The sequence below is a fragment of the Amblyomma mixtum genome, chromosome 2, assembly GCF_055824585.1.
Source record: "Amblyomma mixtum isolate Tamu chromosome 2, ASM5582458v1, whole genome shotgun sequence".
In the NCBI taxonomy this organism is placed as follows: Eukaryota; Metazoa; Arthropoda; class Arachnida; order Ixodida; family Ixodidae; genus Amblyomma; species Amblyomma mixtum.
This window is the reverse complement of record NC_143013.1, coordinates 216,499,449-216,516,356: the sequence shown is the minus strand read 5'-3', so window position 1 is coordinate 216,516,356 and position 16,908 is coordinate 216,499,449.

Genomic DNA, 16,908 nt, shown 5'->3' with positions numbered 1-16,908 from the left:
GTCCACGTCTCGGCGAGCGGCCTGGGGAGATCGCAGAATGGTCATCCGCCGGCGTTGTCCACCACCCAATCAGTACCGACAATCACAGTCGCCTTCAACGCGCCAACTCTCGCCTTCTTGGAGCGGTTATCTACTTGCTGCCCAACGATGGCACTCGAGCTGGTACCAGGAGAACTAGACCAGGCGACCTTTGAAGGCGAGGTCACCAAGCGCTGCATCGCCTAAAAACTTACACCGACGCCTCGATCGGACCATCCCGAAACAATGTCAATGATGAAAGGCTCTGGTAAGAGCAGAGTCTCCTTAGACATATCTATCCTCACCGACTTCAAGGAAATTGGCGCGTTAGTTTACACATGTGGAGACTGGCTACTGTATCTTAGCAATAGGATAGCGACAACGCTGCATAAAGTTACAATGCCTTGCGAAGGCGCACAGATGTGTTCTTCTCGAAGTCATGTTGTTAAACTACTCGGTTTGTGCACAAGCAGAGTTAATGTGTGGTATTACGTTCGTGGGAATGTTCCTTCTTCTGCGTGAATGCTCTCGGGACATGATTTTTGGTATTTACTTCCTTCGCGAACACAGCACCGCCAGAGACCTCTGTAATCGTCACATTTTCAACCGCACTGGCTCCACGTGCAAGTATCCTGGCTAGCGTCACCTGTGACGACATGCTTCGTGAACAACGTGTTGTTGAGCCGGATATCTCTTTTGCTTACACTAGACGCTTGCGTAGCGAGATGGCTGGCCTTTATTTATGGCGGTTGAACCGAAGTGGTGGTCACCAATTTTAACAATGAATATCGGCAATTGTTTCGGCGGACAGCCATAGGTCACGTGAACCTCGTTCAGGATGCGGTAGAGAGCTTTGCATGGAAAGAAACTGCGCATGGTCGCGTTCAAGAAAAGGCAGTGAGTGACATCGACGCGAACGCAGCCCTCCCGCAGAAAAGAGGCAATTACAAGAACTGTTGCTGCAGTTGAAATACTTTTATCTCGTCATCTAAGCAATGTCAGACGCCAAGCTGAAAATGTAGGATAATCGCAGATGATTGTGCATGCCCAGTAAATCAGCAGCCTTAACATATCTCTCCCAGAGGGCGAGAGGCTAGCGAGACATAAGTTAAAGAGATGCTCAATGACGGCATAATACAACCATCGAACAGTCCTTTGTCTTCACTAGTGGTTCTCGTGAAAAAGACGGATAGAATGCTGAGCTTCAGTGTGGTTACAGGAAGCGTAATCGCGTGAAAAAAAATTATCCGCTGTCCTGTATACACGACTCCCCCGACAGACTACACCATGCAAAGTACTTTTCTTCTGTCGACCTATCTTGAAAAAAAAAACTGCCTTTGTAACCTCGGACGGCATCTACAAATGTGGTGTGCTCCTCTTCGAGCTTTAATGTATGCCGGCAACGCCCCAGAGAATGATGGATACCGTGCTTACTGGCCTCTAGTAGAAAGATCTCTAGTATTTCTCAACGATGTAATTATTTTTTGAACAACGTTTGCGAGAAGTTGCATTGACTCCAATTAGTACTAGAAGCCATCCGGTCAGCTAATCTGTGGCTCGAACCAAAAAATGCGTTTTGTTTTTGCTGAATGCAAGTTCCTCGGCACGTCGTCAAAGCCGAGGGAATTCGGTCTGACCCTGAGAAAAAGTGTGTAGATGGGAGCTTTCGGCTCCCACTGACACAAAAGCCCCCAGAAGATCGACATCCAACGCTACTAAATAACCTAGCTCGTTGGCTACCATCCCTTTGCCCCTCTCGTGGGATGCTGTACAAGGAAAACTCCTCCGGCAGTGGCAAAATTTACCTCCTTGTAATATCAGCTACTCTCCGCGGTTAGGTCCTCCTCGCCGGCCACGTCGAACCGATTTCAGGACATTTTTTGATATGCGTGAATGCTCTGTACGGTACGGAACAATTATTACTCACCCAAATTCGATTCGTGTGTGGAGCATTAAGTGAAAACCTACCGTGATCGCCAACGTAGGAAGACACCGCCTCTGAAACTGCCTAGCAGGTTGCAGTCCTTCAAGGCACCCCAAGCACCAGTTGAGGAAGTAAGCATGGATCTTCTAGGACCAATTTTTTTTGTCGTCGATGGGCACCAAAAGGATAGTAGTCGCGACGGACTCGCGCCGGCTCTCAGGAAGGCGAGGCGTTCAAAGTTGCGCAGTTTTTATGAACGCGACTGTGCTTCTACATGATGGCTCGTCGGTTGTCATTCCTGACCTTGTCAAGGAATTTACAGCCCAGCTTGTGCCCGACATCGTGAAGCTGAACCATATGGCCCGTCAAAAGACAATGTCACACCGACCCCAGCAAATGGGCTTACAGAATGCATCAGTAAGACACTGCCCAGTACGATTTCCATGTACGTGGATGCAGAACAGAAGATGTGGGAACAGATGCACTCGTACGTTACCTTCGCGCACAACATCGCGACTCAGGAAATGACCCGCTTTACCCCATTCCGTCTTGTCTATGGAAGAAAAAGTGTGAATGATGCTGGGCGCTGTCGTCCCGTGCGGAGGAGACGACGTCGCACCAGACGCGGGTTCCTCGTTGAAAAAAGCCGAGCACGCTGATCAGCTGGCTCGCTTGCATATCAAGGCGCAGTACAATACAGACTTCCTATATAACAGCCTCGACACTGGGAAGTAGCCCATCATCCAGGTGACTGCGTGTGGGTGTGGACCCCTGTCCATGTAAAAGGGTTATCCCAAAAAATGGTTGCAGCGCTATTTTGGACCGCCGCATGAAGTGCTCCGCCGTATAACCAACGTGAATTACGAGGTCGTTCCCGATGGCACTCCGGGCGTCGGCCGTCGATGATCATGAGTTGATATTGCGCCTGTGGTCCGTTTGAAACCGTACCTGTCCCGTGATTGCGGTGCCCTTCATGCTGCATTTGAAACTGCTCTCTCGCCTTCAGTATGTTATTGCGACCTTCTACTTTTTTTCTCTAACTCCCGCCCTTATGGACTGTATGTCGCAGGTTTCCTCTCTAACTTTGCTATCTACTTTTTCTTTCTTTTTTTTCCCTTTTCTCCTTCTTTTGTACATGCTCTGTTCTGCATCGGGACGATCCTTTTATATCACAAGAGGACTACTGCCACAAGCCTGAACCGCACTGAGCCGCAAAGACGACGAAGCACACGCAGTCACGTGAGGAGCTCTCGGTCTGGGCGAGGTTTTTGGGATTAAACATGGGCTACATTAAGGCCCTCTTCTACGTCTGCGGCTACCCTCTTTCTGATTCGTGACAATAATACGCACATATCTCAACGACCTGACTGATTATGTGAACAATGTCTAATCATCAGCATCAACCTGACACGCCCAGTGCAGGACAAATGGCCCTCTCATATCTCCACAATCAGCCTGTCTTGTTCCAAATCCGGCCACCCTATCTACGCTCTTCCTCTCGACAGCCGCCGCGGTGGCGCAGTGGTTATGGTGCCCGGCTGCTGACCCGAAAGACGCGGGTTCGATGCCGGCCGCGGCGGTTGAATTTCTTTGGAGGAGAGATTCTAGAGGTCCGTGTACTGAGCGATATCAGTGCACGTTAAAGAACCCCAGGTGGTCGAAATTTCCGGAGCCCTCCTCTACGGCGTCTCTCATAGCCTTAGTCGCTTTGGGACGTTAAACCCTATAAACCAACCTATTCCTCTCGATTTCGATCACTATGCTGTTAACTCGCGTTGGATCTGTTTATATATTTATTTATTTATTATTCCTCAAAAGTCCACAAAGGAAATTCATTACATGAAGGGTGGCCTGACAAAATTCTATTATTTTGGACACAGATGATCTTCGATGGGGGATTTTAAATAGACTGGATTGATGATGGTCGCCACCTCGGATGGAAGGCTTTTCCAGTCGTTGGCTGTTCTAAGGAAGAAAGACTGCTGATATGTTACAGTACGAGATTTCTCGGGGTAGACAGCGTTTGGGTGGGAGTTACGGGATATGCGATGAGCGCGTGTGACACGGGGGGCATCGTGGTTAAAGGTGTGAAAAAATCTGTGATACAAGGAAAGACGGGCGATTTTGCGACGTAAGATTAGCGTGGGAAAACTGAGCTGGGATTTAAATGCAGAAACGCTAGTGTGATAAGAGTACTCAGAACAAATAAATCTGACAGCGTGGTTCTGGACAGATTCGAGCATAGTGATAAGGTTAGCATTGAAAAGATCATACGCAGCACATGCAAACTCAAGTTTAGGACGTATAAAAGTTAAGTAAGCAAGAAGTTTTATGGAACGGGCAGCTAATGATAAGTTACGCCGTAAGTACCCGAGAACTTGATTTGCTGAATTAGTAACATGATGAATGTGATGGGACCAGGTTAAATCTTTATTTAAATGAATGCCAAGGTACTTGTAGGAGTCAACTGATATGATAGGAATAGTACTGATAATGTAAGTATTAGCTTGGTGGTTGCAACGGCGATGGAAAGAAAGAAGGGACGTTTTAGTACTATTTAGTGACATAAGCCAAGTGCGGCACCAATCCTTGATACGAACAAGATCTTCCTGAAGGATGGTGATGTCAGTGTGACCAATAATTGGGCGGTAAGGAACACAATCATCAGCAAATAATCGAACATTAGACCTGATGTTAGACGGTAAATAATTTATGTAGATTAGAAATAGAAGTGGTCCTAATACGGTGCCCTAGGGAACGCCAGACAAGACAGAAGAGAGGGATGACGAGTGTTAATTAGCGTGGACGAATTGATAGCGGTCAGTTAAGGAAGCTCGAATCCAATACAGAACCGAGGGATGCAGATTTAGGCGTGAGAGCTTATGTGTTAGGCGCCTATGGGGGACTTTGGACTATGCGCGACTACAAGTACCCACTCTGCCCTCTTCCTGCCTCTTAATGTCAAAGCTACCATTTTTCCTTACGTAGCTCATTACGCTGTCCTTACCTTAGGTTGAACCAAGTCGTTAGCCTCCATGTTTCGGGCCCTTAGGTGAGTACCGGTAAGATACAGCTGTTGTATACTTTTCTCTTGTTGGATATTTGTATGTCATTCATGATCTGAGAGAACTTGCCAAACGCGCTCCACCCCATTCTTATTCTTCTAGTTATTTCACTCTCGTGATCGGGATCTGAGGTCATACCTGCGGTATGTGGACGTTACCGGTTAGGCACTGTGTGTACCTTTTGGCAAGTTTTTGTAGCAAAATGTCGCTACCTTCATTCAACAAAGCATCTGCTACCCGATCCTCACCAGCTACATTCCCCTTTTGAATTGCCCAAGGCTTTCTTTCTCTATTGTTACCGGCAAAGGCCAATTAGCTCTAAGCCCCTCACACTACCGTTACCGCCCTAGTTATTTGGGCTACTGTAAAGACCTGTGTAGAAGTCCTCGACAACCTTAAGCGAACCGATATTGGCAATGATATTGCCTCCTTGTGTAAGAGCGTGTACTTCAGATTTTAGTGCACGCCTAGTTTCCGCTTGACTGTTTTTAGGCCACCTCTGTTTTTGAGCTCATGCACGGTTCTCTGCTTATTATTGTTCCTTGTGTAAGTTGCCATGCGCTCATAGTGTAACGTGAACCGTTTTCGTGCTTTTGCTTATATTAATTATGTCTTTCGGCTCCTATTCTAGTCACCCTCCCCCTCAATTTAATTTTTAACTCACTAACGGTATTTTCTCATGCCGATGGCACCTCACGAATCTTTTTTAATCTGTTTTGATCTGCTCCTCCTGAGCGCAGGTGAAGGTGCCAGTTCACTGCTTAATGATGTTAATGAGATGACGCTGCTTTAGCTAATACTGCCTCCTTTGTAGCTACCGAGCTCTTCTCCTACTTTAAGGTCTGCTCGTTCACTAAACATATATATGTGCTAGAGCTTTGAATACAAGTTCGTACTTTTATTTTAGTCACTTGCGCCATCTTTGCTTCAGATTGCATTGAGGACCCCCCCCCCCCCTCCTTTCATCAAATCATCGTCGCGGAATTATATGCGCGTTATTTAAATGACTCTTTAGTATTGCAGCGTAGCGATGCAGCGCCACCTTTGGAACACCGGAACTCCTTCCACCCGGCAATCTATTTTGTTATAAAACTAGAGTTATTTGGTCGCTTCGCTTTCCTCTACGTCTTCGTCGAGCGCACCCCGGCGGCCCAGCACCATCCGATTACCTGTTCACCGCGCTTATCGAACAAAACATGGGCTGTAATCTTGTTCGGGAAAAGCCCTATGTGTACTCTGCGCACGGGCGTGCCACTTGTGCAGAAGCACTAAGACGGAGGGCATACAAATGAAAAGTATACAACTGCTCGCTAAAATGTTTACTCAAACGAAATCCTAAACGGTGGGGAACGGCCGTCTGCGAAGATCGCCATCAGAAAAAAACAAAAGCAGGCTATTGGCCATTACGCTTTTATAATCAGCAAAATGGAGTTAAAACGATTCAATGACTTCAAGCTTCACATTTCCCCCGTGTCTACTACAAAATTTTGGAACCACTTGTGCTCTTGAAAACCGATTATAACGTTCAAATAACCTTAAGATAACCTTTTGTGCCAAGGTTCTGAGGCAGCCTACTTTGGAGCGTCCGGAGAATAAAAGACGCTCATAAAACACCATCACAATAACGTTACTACAGATTACAGTACGTTTAATGGCTTGGCTGAGCACCACAAGAACACTGGAAAAACAAACGACTAGAACACGGCTGCGTCACAGCCAACTCAAAAACAGTACAATCGGGCTTGAAACTACTCCACATCCAGTCAACCGTGCACGCATTTACCGGACACGTGCGCCCATGGCTCAACAATGCGCATACTCACTGCAACATTGCGGAGGCTAATTAAACACGGATGACCTGACGGTCATTTCAGATGTGAGCAACGGGCCTGGAATGATTCCAACATGTTGCGTCCTTTATTTTCAACTCTTCCATAGGATACGGTCTGATATATCTTTCCGTCATACCTTTTCCGCTTAAATTTCGAAGTACATTTCACGTGCATTTCGCTTTTGTGCCTTGCAATATAGTGATGAGATATGAACCATTGGTGTGTTTCCTATAAGTTTCCGCTATAGATGCGTACACCGCCGCACGGGCTACTGAGCCTAGTCGGACCATCAATAAATCGTTCATCTACATTGAGGCAAGGTGCATTTTATCACTTGCTCAAAACACAAGCTAGATGTGGGAGTTCTTTTTTAAGAAAGAGAAACAATTGGATGGCTATTACGCGTATGACGCGTCGGGTATGGCGTGAGAGCATTAATGGGCTCATGCCTATATATGAGGAATTGGTCACTCTAGAATTTACTCAGATCCCTGGGAGTCTGATACTACTCACCGAGCTGTGGTGGACTAGTTTAAACGATGGGTCATTGCCCTGTTATGGCAGGCGCTACCACCGGCGCGACTGTGCGACCTATATTACTATTCCCGAGGAACCACTCGCGACCAGTCATTAATTTAGTAGGCACCTCCTAGGATGGCCAGCTTACTCTCAACCCGGCGGGCAGGTTCTGATGACGCCACGATGTCACTGGCCTAGTAGGTGGCCCATTTACTGCATTTACTGCTACGGCCTGCATTTTTCGCTCATGGCTAATGACGTCAACGATGACGCCCGTTATTCTGCGACATGTATTCCCTAAGTCTGTCGCGTAAATATACCGTTTAGAAAATCTGCTAATGTACGATAAAAAATGCGTCCTGCTTACATGGTGCCTCTAGTATCTAATAAAAGTGCTGCCGAGTTCAAATGCTCTTTCTTGCAGAGGGAATGCACTGCATAGTGGTGAATAAGTCAGGTTCGAATTGTAACATACTGATGCTTTTGTGTTACTTAACGAAGGAAGTACCATGAAAAAAAAAATCAGGACGAGGTAAAGGAATGAATTCAACAGCCGAAAAACACATTTCATACTTACGTAGTAGCAAGGTTCTCCATTTGGTATGTGGCAGACGTCGTTAGTGCAGTTATACGTGCATTCTGCAACATACTATCAATGAAAACAGAAACAGAAATTAGTTGAAAATGTTGGTATTTCTCTATAAACAAGCGTTCACCTAAAACTCGAGAATGGTTAGTACCCCACTAAAAACAAAAATAAACTCCGCCCCAGTGTCACTAGCTTATTAACTTTTTTTTCAAACATAACCTTTTTTCTATCGCTCCTAATTTGTCCAATGTTGACCACTTGTTTCACCAGCGCTCCAAATTATTAAAATTAAAGAAGTAGCCTAGGCCTCATTTCTGTAGACCTAAAGATTCCCACAAGATTGGAACAGGTACACTATGAGAGATAATGACTGGACATGCTGCGCGTGCAATTTTCGTCAATGTTGAAACTTAAAAAGCAGTGCTGGAAAGACAAAAACAAAGTACATCTACCCAGGGACGCAAAAGAATGCCCGACCTGCATTTGGGAGCCGTGCGTCACTGACTCAGGGAGATGATAGAAGTATTTTTTATCAAAAAGAAAGAAAACTTGTGGTAAGCGATGCATCAATTCCACTCTATAAAAATGAAAAAAAAAAATTCCTGGAGCGTGCATTGTGCCGTCTGTCTGGATATTGTCACGTAGTGGTGATCGCAGTCTGTCAAGCATGAAAACAGCGTGAATGGCTTCCAAACGAAACTCCTCATTTGCGCTGACTAGCGCCCTCAAATAACTGAATGACTCGACGGCGGCTTGGCAACATGCGTGCTCGGCGGTTGGCGACGGTAATGCCTGCCGCTCTTGACCTTGCTCAATTTAAAGCCGACAGCGAACTTTCGACATAAAGCGTGCAAAGTTACTGGAACATTCTGGAACAGCGTAGAATCGGCTCCGCCTGGATGCAATCAATTGAGATAAATCTGGTCGCTTCTTGCATCACAAGCAAACTTATATAGCGGCGTGCCGGCAGCTTTGAAAAATGAACTACCAAACACTACAAAGATTCCCGGCATTATGTCGGTGACCTGTCTGCGCAAGTGATGATAAACTCTATATATGTACGTTCTGCGCATGTAATGAGGGCACGGCACCAGGACAATCGACAACATGTCTACGCCTCCAATCCTGCTGTTACTGGTCCTGCCGTGGATTGCTGCCGCAAGCATTTCTACCTGTGGAACGGATGAAACACCGTTTTTCTACGCGACCCATCACGGCAGCGATAACCTGTTCAAGGGGCGTCTTCCGTCGATGACAGTGACGTCACCAGTGGCTAGCCTACAAAAGGAACTGCGCGACGTCGGAGCATTCAGAGGGCACGGCACCTGAAAAATCGACAACATGTCTAAGCCTCCAATCCTGCTGCTACAGGTTCGTTATTTGACTAATATTGGAAGTGTTAGGAGTGACAACCGCCTTCTGTTAGCTCTGCCGTGCCCTGGAAGATTGTTGACTGTTTTGAGTGACTCTTGGTCTATGTTATTGTCTTTGCTGGTTTCTGGAGATATTAAGGAAAACCCGGGGCCAAAGACTGCTGAAATGTCGCAGTTAATTCTAGAAAACCAGGCCACATCGGATGCAAAAATAGATAAACTGAGAACAGAAATGACCGAACTTAATGCAAAATGCGATAGGATGACTGGATTTCTTGATATTATTGAAGAAATGAACAAACAAATGCAAAATTTAGAGACCCTTGTTCGTCAGCAGGCAGATAGGTTGACTGAATACGAGAACAGGGGCAGAAGTAATAATCTTTTGGTTTTGGGGTCAAAAAAGCAAAAGATGAATCAGATTCCGATCTGAGGAAAGCTGTGGTTCAGAAGATATTTAATGAAAAATTGGGCGTTCAGGCGAAAACTATAGACAGAATTCATCGTATAGGCAAGAAAAAAACTGGTAGCCACAGATAGACCGGTCATTATGCACTTTTTCGATTCTAGAGAAAGAGAGTTGGTATTTAAGAATTGCTGGAAGTTCAAAGGCAACCCGATAAGTGTAAGCCCAGACTATGCGAAAGAAACAGTAGCAGCACGAAAAAAACTATGGCAAAGTAGTAAAGCAGAAAGAGATAACGGAACAAAGGTCAAACTGATACATGATAAACTTAAGATTAACAACACCATTTACACATGGGATCATGAACGACAAGAGCGTTGTGTTTTGAACCCAGCCAGATAAGATAGGTCGACCCAAAGTTAACGATAAGTCTGCTGGTCGCAGTTCGCTATCCCCGACCAAATCAACTGGAGATTCTGATGATCATGCGATTCCTCGCAAATATAGCTCAGAATTATTCTGTTAAACGCCCGCAGTGTAGCAAACAAAACTGATTTAGAACATTTGCTAATTTTCGAGAACCCTGACTTATTGTTAATAACCGAGACCTGGTTACATGAGGGAATTAGTAACGATAGCATTTTCCCACCAGGCTACCATGTTTTTAAGATGGGATAGAAATTCTAAAGGAGGGGCTGTGGCTATTGCACAGTATCTGCAGTCGCTCTTAACTGCAGCCTTTCTAAAATGGTGTGGTGCAAGGTTTCTTGTGTTGGTGTTGTGTACAGGCCGCCTTCTACATCTCCTGAATTTTTAGATGAATTGCTTTTGTTCCTTAACTATCATGTATATAAGAACACCAGACTGATAATGGCTGGCGACTTCAATTTGCCACATATTAATTGAGAAACTTTGTCAACAGGTAATGTAAAAATAAGCAGTGCGAATAAAATGATGGAAATTATGTTCACTCATAACCTTAAGCAAATAATAAAGGATTTTAAAAGGTTACAATAAGGTCCCAGTCATTGTTGGACTTGGTTTTCTTATCCCCTAAAGTGGCAGACCACACTATATCTGTCGAGCCGGGTTTATCTGACCACAAGATGATCTGTTTGAATGTGCGGTTGAACACACAAGTCCGCCAAAAATCGCATGTTTTAATACGGGTCAAAGATTACAGCCGGGCAGACAATACGTCTATCTTAGACGTCTTAGAAGAAAAGTTGAATCAGTTTGCAACTGCATCACATAATGAAAGTGTCGAGGAATTGTGGCAACGTTTTAAGAGCACACTAAAATACTGCATTGATAGATTCGTTCCCACTCGCTCAAAGAAATCGAAGCAGCTCAATCCTTGGATCACTAGAGAGATAATTCAGTTAAAGCGCAAGGTAAAAAGCTACGAAAGCAAAAAAATTGGGCGGCAGAACTTTCAAACATCAAAAAGAAGCTCAATACAGTGTTACTAGATTCCAAAGAAACGTTCTTCAATGCAACACTGACTTATTTTCTCACAAGCTCACCGCAAAATTTCTGGCGATATTTTTCAGCGAAAAAGAACGCAATCACACAGGTAATGGATGGGGACGATGAGGTGACTGATAAAAACGATATTGCAAATCTGTTTAATGATTTCTTCCAGTCGGTCTTTAGTAGGGATGACAATGACATTGAGAGTTATCATACAACAATTTACACGTTGCCATACTCAATGCACGAGATTCGCATCAAAAGGGAGGGCATTTGTCAGCAGCTGCTGTCTCTGACCCCAAGAAATCGAGCGGTCCCGATGAAATACCGAAGGAATTCCTTAAACGGTATGCTGAGTGGTTATCACATTATTTGGAAATTTTATTTCAAAAGTCATTGCGGGATCATTCTTTACCTCATGACTGGCGCAGCGCAATAGTTGTTCCAGTCTTTAAAGGCGGTACTCGACTTCTTGTAAAAAACTACAGGCCAGTTTCACTCACTTCCGTATGTTGCAAGGATTTCGAACACATAACACCTAAACACATCCTTCATTTATTGGAAATAAATGAGCTATTGTGTCCATTCCAGCATGGTTTTCGGACCGGCCTTTCGACAGTGATGCAGTTAATTGAAACAGTGAATGAGTTTTGCATGGCTATAGACGAACTTCAGCAGGTAGATGTGGTCGGTGTGGACTTCTCGAATGCTTTCGATAAAGTTCCGCATCATAAGCTTCTTTTTAAACTGCGCAGATTAGGAATCGCTGAAAATATAATACTATGGATAAAGGCGTATCTAAGTAACCGCTGCAAAGTCGTCAAAATAGAAAGTGCAGTATCAGATAGGCGTGAAGTTCTGTCGGGGGTGCCACAGGGCTCCGTTTTAGGTCCGCTTTTGTTTTTATTGTATATAAATGATATTTCTGCTATCATCGAATCGCCTGTCAGAACAAAACTTTTTGCCGATGATTGCTTAATTTACTCCCCTGTAGCTTCCCCGGCAGATCAGATGGACATAAATATGTGTCTTCAGTCGTTAAACTCTTGGTGCCTGAAATGGAGTATGGAAATAAATTGCCAAACATCTAATTACATGGAAGTCACAAGGAAGAAGAATGTTATGATGTTTCGATACAATATCGGTGAAAATTCCTTAGATGAAGTAAAGTGTCTCAAATACTTGGGAGGGACACTAACGAATAATCTAGACTGGCGTACCCATTTTGAACATGTCTATTTAAAAGCCTACCAGAAGCTTTGTTTCCTGAGGAGGAAGTTGCCGAATGCGACTAGAGAAATTAAATTGATTGCGTACAAGACGTTCGTGAGCCCAATCACAGAGTACGCAAGTGCAGTGTGGAGTCCTCATCAAAAGGGTTTAAAACGAAAACTGGAAAGATTGCAAAGGATGTCAGCACGTTTTATATGCTCTAAATACCACCGCACTCATTCAGTCACAGCAATGCTAAAACAGTGTCAGTTAGAATCACTAGAAATAAGAAGAACAAAGCAGAAATTGAAACTTTTTTTCTGATAATGAATGATAAAGTCAGAGTTAATAAAGAACGCTATGTTACACCTCCCCTGAAGCGTTGGCCCACGGAAAAATCACAGTAAGGTATTACAACCTATTATTAAACGTACTGATGTCTATCGCTACTCCTTCCTTCCCGGTGGTGTAGAAATTTGGAATCAACTACCAAGTGACGTTGTGGACCAAACAGATGTAGAGAAATTTGTGATAGGTGTGAACACGTTCCTGGAATATTGCTGTGGAAATCTGTAATTCTGTGTATTTGAGTGTTTTTTAGCGACGAGACTTGCATTTGAATCTGTATATGTTTCCCTCCCTGCAATGACCCTCATACAGAGGGTTAACAGTATGAATAAATAAATAAATAAAAAATACAACCAGTATGAGGTTGGCGCTTCATCTTGTGGTGTACATAAATGTTTCTTCTGTGTTTTGAGCGGTTAAATATATAAATATGAGCTTTAGGGATAGAAGGAAGAAAAGGCTCTGAGTGGCTGTTCAGCACCCAGTCTTGGAGTATTTTTTTCAGAGTCAAATGACGAAAAAGCACTGCACCGAACAAAGCGGCTACAAAGGACTGTCCACATCGCTTATGATTGGTTTGGTTTGGTTTATTGGGGTTTAACGTCCCAAAACAACTCAGGCTATGAGAGACGCCGTAGTGAAGGGCTCCGCAAATCTCGACCACCTGGGGTTCTTTAATGTGCACTGACATCGCACAGCACACGGGCATCTTGAATTCCGCCTTCATCGAAATTCGGCTGCCGCGGCAGGGATCGAACCTGCGTCTTTCGGGTCAGCAGCCGAGCGCCGTCACCACTGAGCCACCGCGGCGGGGCACATCGCTTATGAGCCAGATATGGTTTTTTCACATGTTTGAATGTTTGAGACATGTGCTCAGTGCACACTTCACTGTGCGAGTGCTACAGTCACATAGAAGCTAACGAAAAAGCGGGTTTTCCCCTTCAAAATTCCCTAATGGCGTAGACCGATTCTCACCAGGCTGCTAGCCGGAGTAGCGTGGCTGTGCAGGCAATGGCGTGCCAGTGCGGACGGGACTGTTGCCGTCAATTCAAGTGGGGTGATCCTTTTGCGTCTGCCAGTACCGGCATTGTCACGCTAACATTTTATGAGAATCGGACGACGCCAATAGCTCGAAGGGGGTCCTTTGACGGGGAAATGCCGCTTTTTCTTCGATTTTATCCGATTTTATCCGGGTGCACCATTAGTTCACCTTGACGACCGTCATCGTCGTCTCCTCCGCAGGCCCTTCTCTATTCCTTGCCACTCCAGGGAGAGTAAGAAGAGTGAGGGAGTGGAGGAAAAAAGTGTCAAGACGGAGAATAGTAGCGAAAGGGGTATATCAGCACCGCATGGGAATGAATGTTGCAAGCTGGGGCTTTGGCTCTCTATCACCTTCGATGACATGATTCTATTCGGCCGCGTCGGATTAGCAGCTCTGCATACGCGCCCTAGCAGTAGTGGCAGGCGAAATTCACAAAAGCACCTGTGGCGGAGTGTCACATCTGTCGCATTGCGTGAAGGCCATGCATGCGGTAGATATGGCGCGTCGGGATTTGAATGCAGCAGAAGTGCGTGCGGCTAACTGCAAACGCTGCCCGCAAACGGGCTGCAGGGAACAATGCCCCAGTCCGAGCCTACACATCTGAATGCGTTTCATTGTGCTTTTGCGAGGGCTTTGTCGTTCAGGTGGTGACTTAAGGTCGCGCACCCACACGTTGGGGTTTGCACCCGCCTTTTAGAGCACAAGCACTCATACAGTTGGGAACCGAGCAAAAATATTTCTTGTGCATCTTGTATATCTTGTATCTTTTGGTGCATCACTCGTTGCGATAGCAACTCTGACGCCAAGCGGCAATAATTTGGCTCCAGTCACTCTCCAAATTTAACTATCGATCGAATCATTCGGGGGGGGGGGGGGGGGCGTGTGGGGGAAAAAGGTTTTAAAATCACTATCGATAGCACCGCTCAGCGAGAGTGAAAGAGACGGGACGTTTTAAAAGCTAACACAATAACTAACTGCACCACTAGTTACAATATTCTAGAAAGACAACGTTATTTCTGTTAAATATCTCGTATTTAGATTGGCGGCGTTCGGCTTTGTTTCTACGGCATAAGATAACAGTTTTATGCGGGACTTACTGTTTTATTTTCTTCGGGGTTGCAAAAAGTGACGACAGGACATGAACACTTGAATTCTTCTGAAACAAAAATAACAGGCCAGGCTGAAGTTAAACTTATTTAGAGGCTACTAGAACGAATCATGATGTTTACTAAAAGGTGTACGAGTGGGAGGCAATCTGTCATCTCCTCACCCCAGCGGAGAAAAATTTTTAGCAATTGCTTCACAAACGCCAAAATGTCGGCGTCTGAAAATCCTTTCTTCACTGAACTCATACACGCCGGCACCCCCAAAAAGGATAAAAGAATATCGGTTGGCAATACAGCCGACATACAAATTCGTCACAAGTTGGAATCGTGCTTATTTGCTTCCGGTGGCTTCTATGGCTTGGCTGCTTTATTTTCCAGCGCATCTTAAGCCAAAGCTCTAGGCGCAATTTTTGTTGCAACCGTGGCGAGGGTTTTTGAAACCTACAGGATTTAATTCCGCTTTTGGACGCCGTCACGAAGAGCAGAGGCTCTTCGGCGTACTCACAGGACTGACCGTGCGCATGGTCGAAGTGGAGGCAACGAAGAGCACGGGGATGTACCAGGAAGCGGAGCAGAAGACAGTAGACGGCTGCTGCCGTTGCTGGAGCTGTACTCTAGACATCGTGATTGCAGAGAACGGCTGCACCAGATTGAGTGTGTGCTGGCGGGACGTCGGCGGTATTCCTGACATGATGCGGCAAGAAATAGCCTAGAAGCCTTCATAATGCGTTGAGCGGTGAGATAAAATTCGCGGTTTTAAAATAGTAAACCACGCGGCTCCTTCTAAAGAATAATACTTATTGTGAGATCTCAAAAGAGGTCGTGGTACGGAGTGAACACATTTAGCGTTAATATTCACTACAATGCCGTGGCGCCTTAAAAATTTTGCTATAAAAATACAGGATTACTTCGCATGAGGATGTGACTTTGTGGGGTATGGCTGCTATCTCTGCTAATGAGCCTATGATTGTACTGAAAAAACAAGTGCATGAGTGGCACAACCACACCTCATTAAGACACGCTCCATGGAAGTGGAAACAGATAAAACCTTATTTTTCAATAGTTGCTTTCCCAGTCAACCTTAACATTAATCTGCTTTTTTCATGGGTTCGGAATACAAACAGCGGAGTTTTTTCTTTGATGGTGCATATCATATGAGATGATCCGAAATTCCTTTCCTTACAGACGGAATCATACAAGGTTACTCTATTTATTCCGTAATTAACGCGCTCGCGTAATGAACGCACTACTGCTCTGGCTCTGCAAATGAGTATAACTTTTTTTACCTCGCTTAATAAATGCATGCTTTTTGTTTGGCATGCAAGCAGCTGGTGGCAGTAGGAAAAACTATCAGGAACTATGCTTTAGACTGATAAACTACGACACAATCAAAGAACGCCATCTGCTGAGTGTTCTGGCTAGTATTTTTCACGCTAGGGCACTGACAGCCAAAGAAATTGTTCTGGGAAGATGCCGAGAACTTTTTGTGACCGCATCTGATCACAAGGAGTTCCTCTTTTTGATCTGTCATAACGTCGATTCTACAGTCGACCACACCCTGTCCAAAGCGGTCTAACCGCGCACTGGCGAGTACACTTTCGTCATTTGCAAATGACCTGGGCCTCGCAACACCAAAACAAGCGGGGATGTACACCTGCACTTAAACCAACTTTCACGACCGTTAGTTCTGTAATGCTTGGTTTTAGAAGTGACTGTACAGGTTGGATATGAAAGGCTTCGGTTATTGCAAATCTGATGGCTTGTATTGTTCATTTCTTTTATTGTAGCAAAGACAGATCTATTGACTGATTTACGGGAGGTTGATTATAGCCTTTCATATGTCGCTGCTACCGCTTCAATTTTGGCACGCTTCCGTGCTTGGTAAGATTCTTGGCAATGGTTTAGTCCGGATTCTTCTTAATCGGGGGTCGCGGCAGCCTGCCTGGCACGGCTCCGTTCTGTGCCTTTAGCAAGAGTGGCTTGCCTCTTAGCTACATCCAT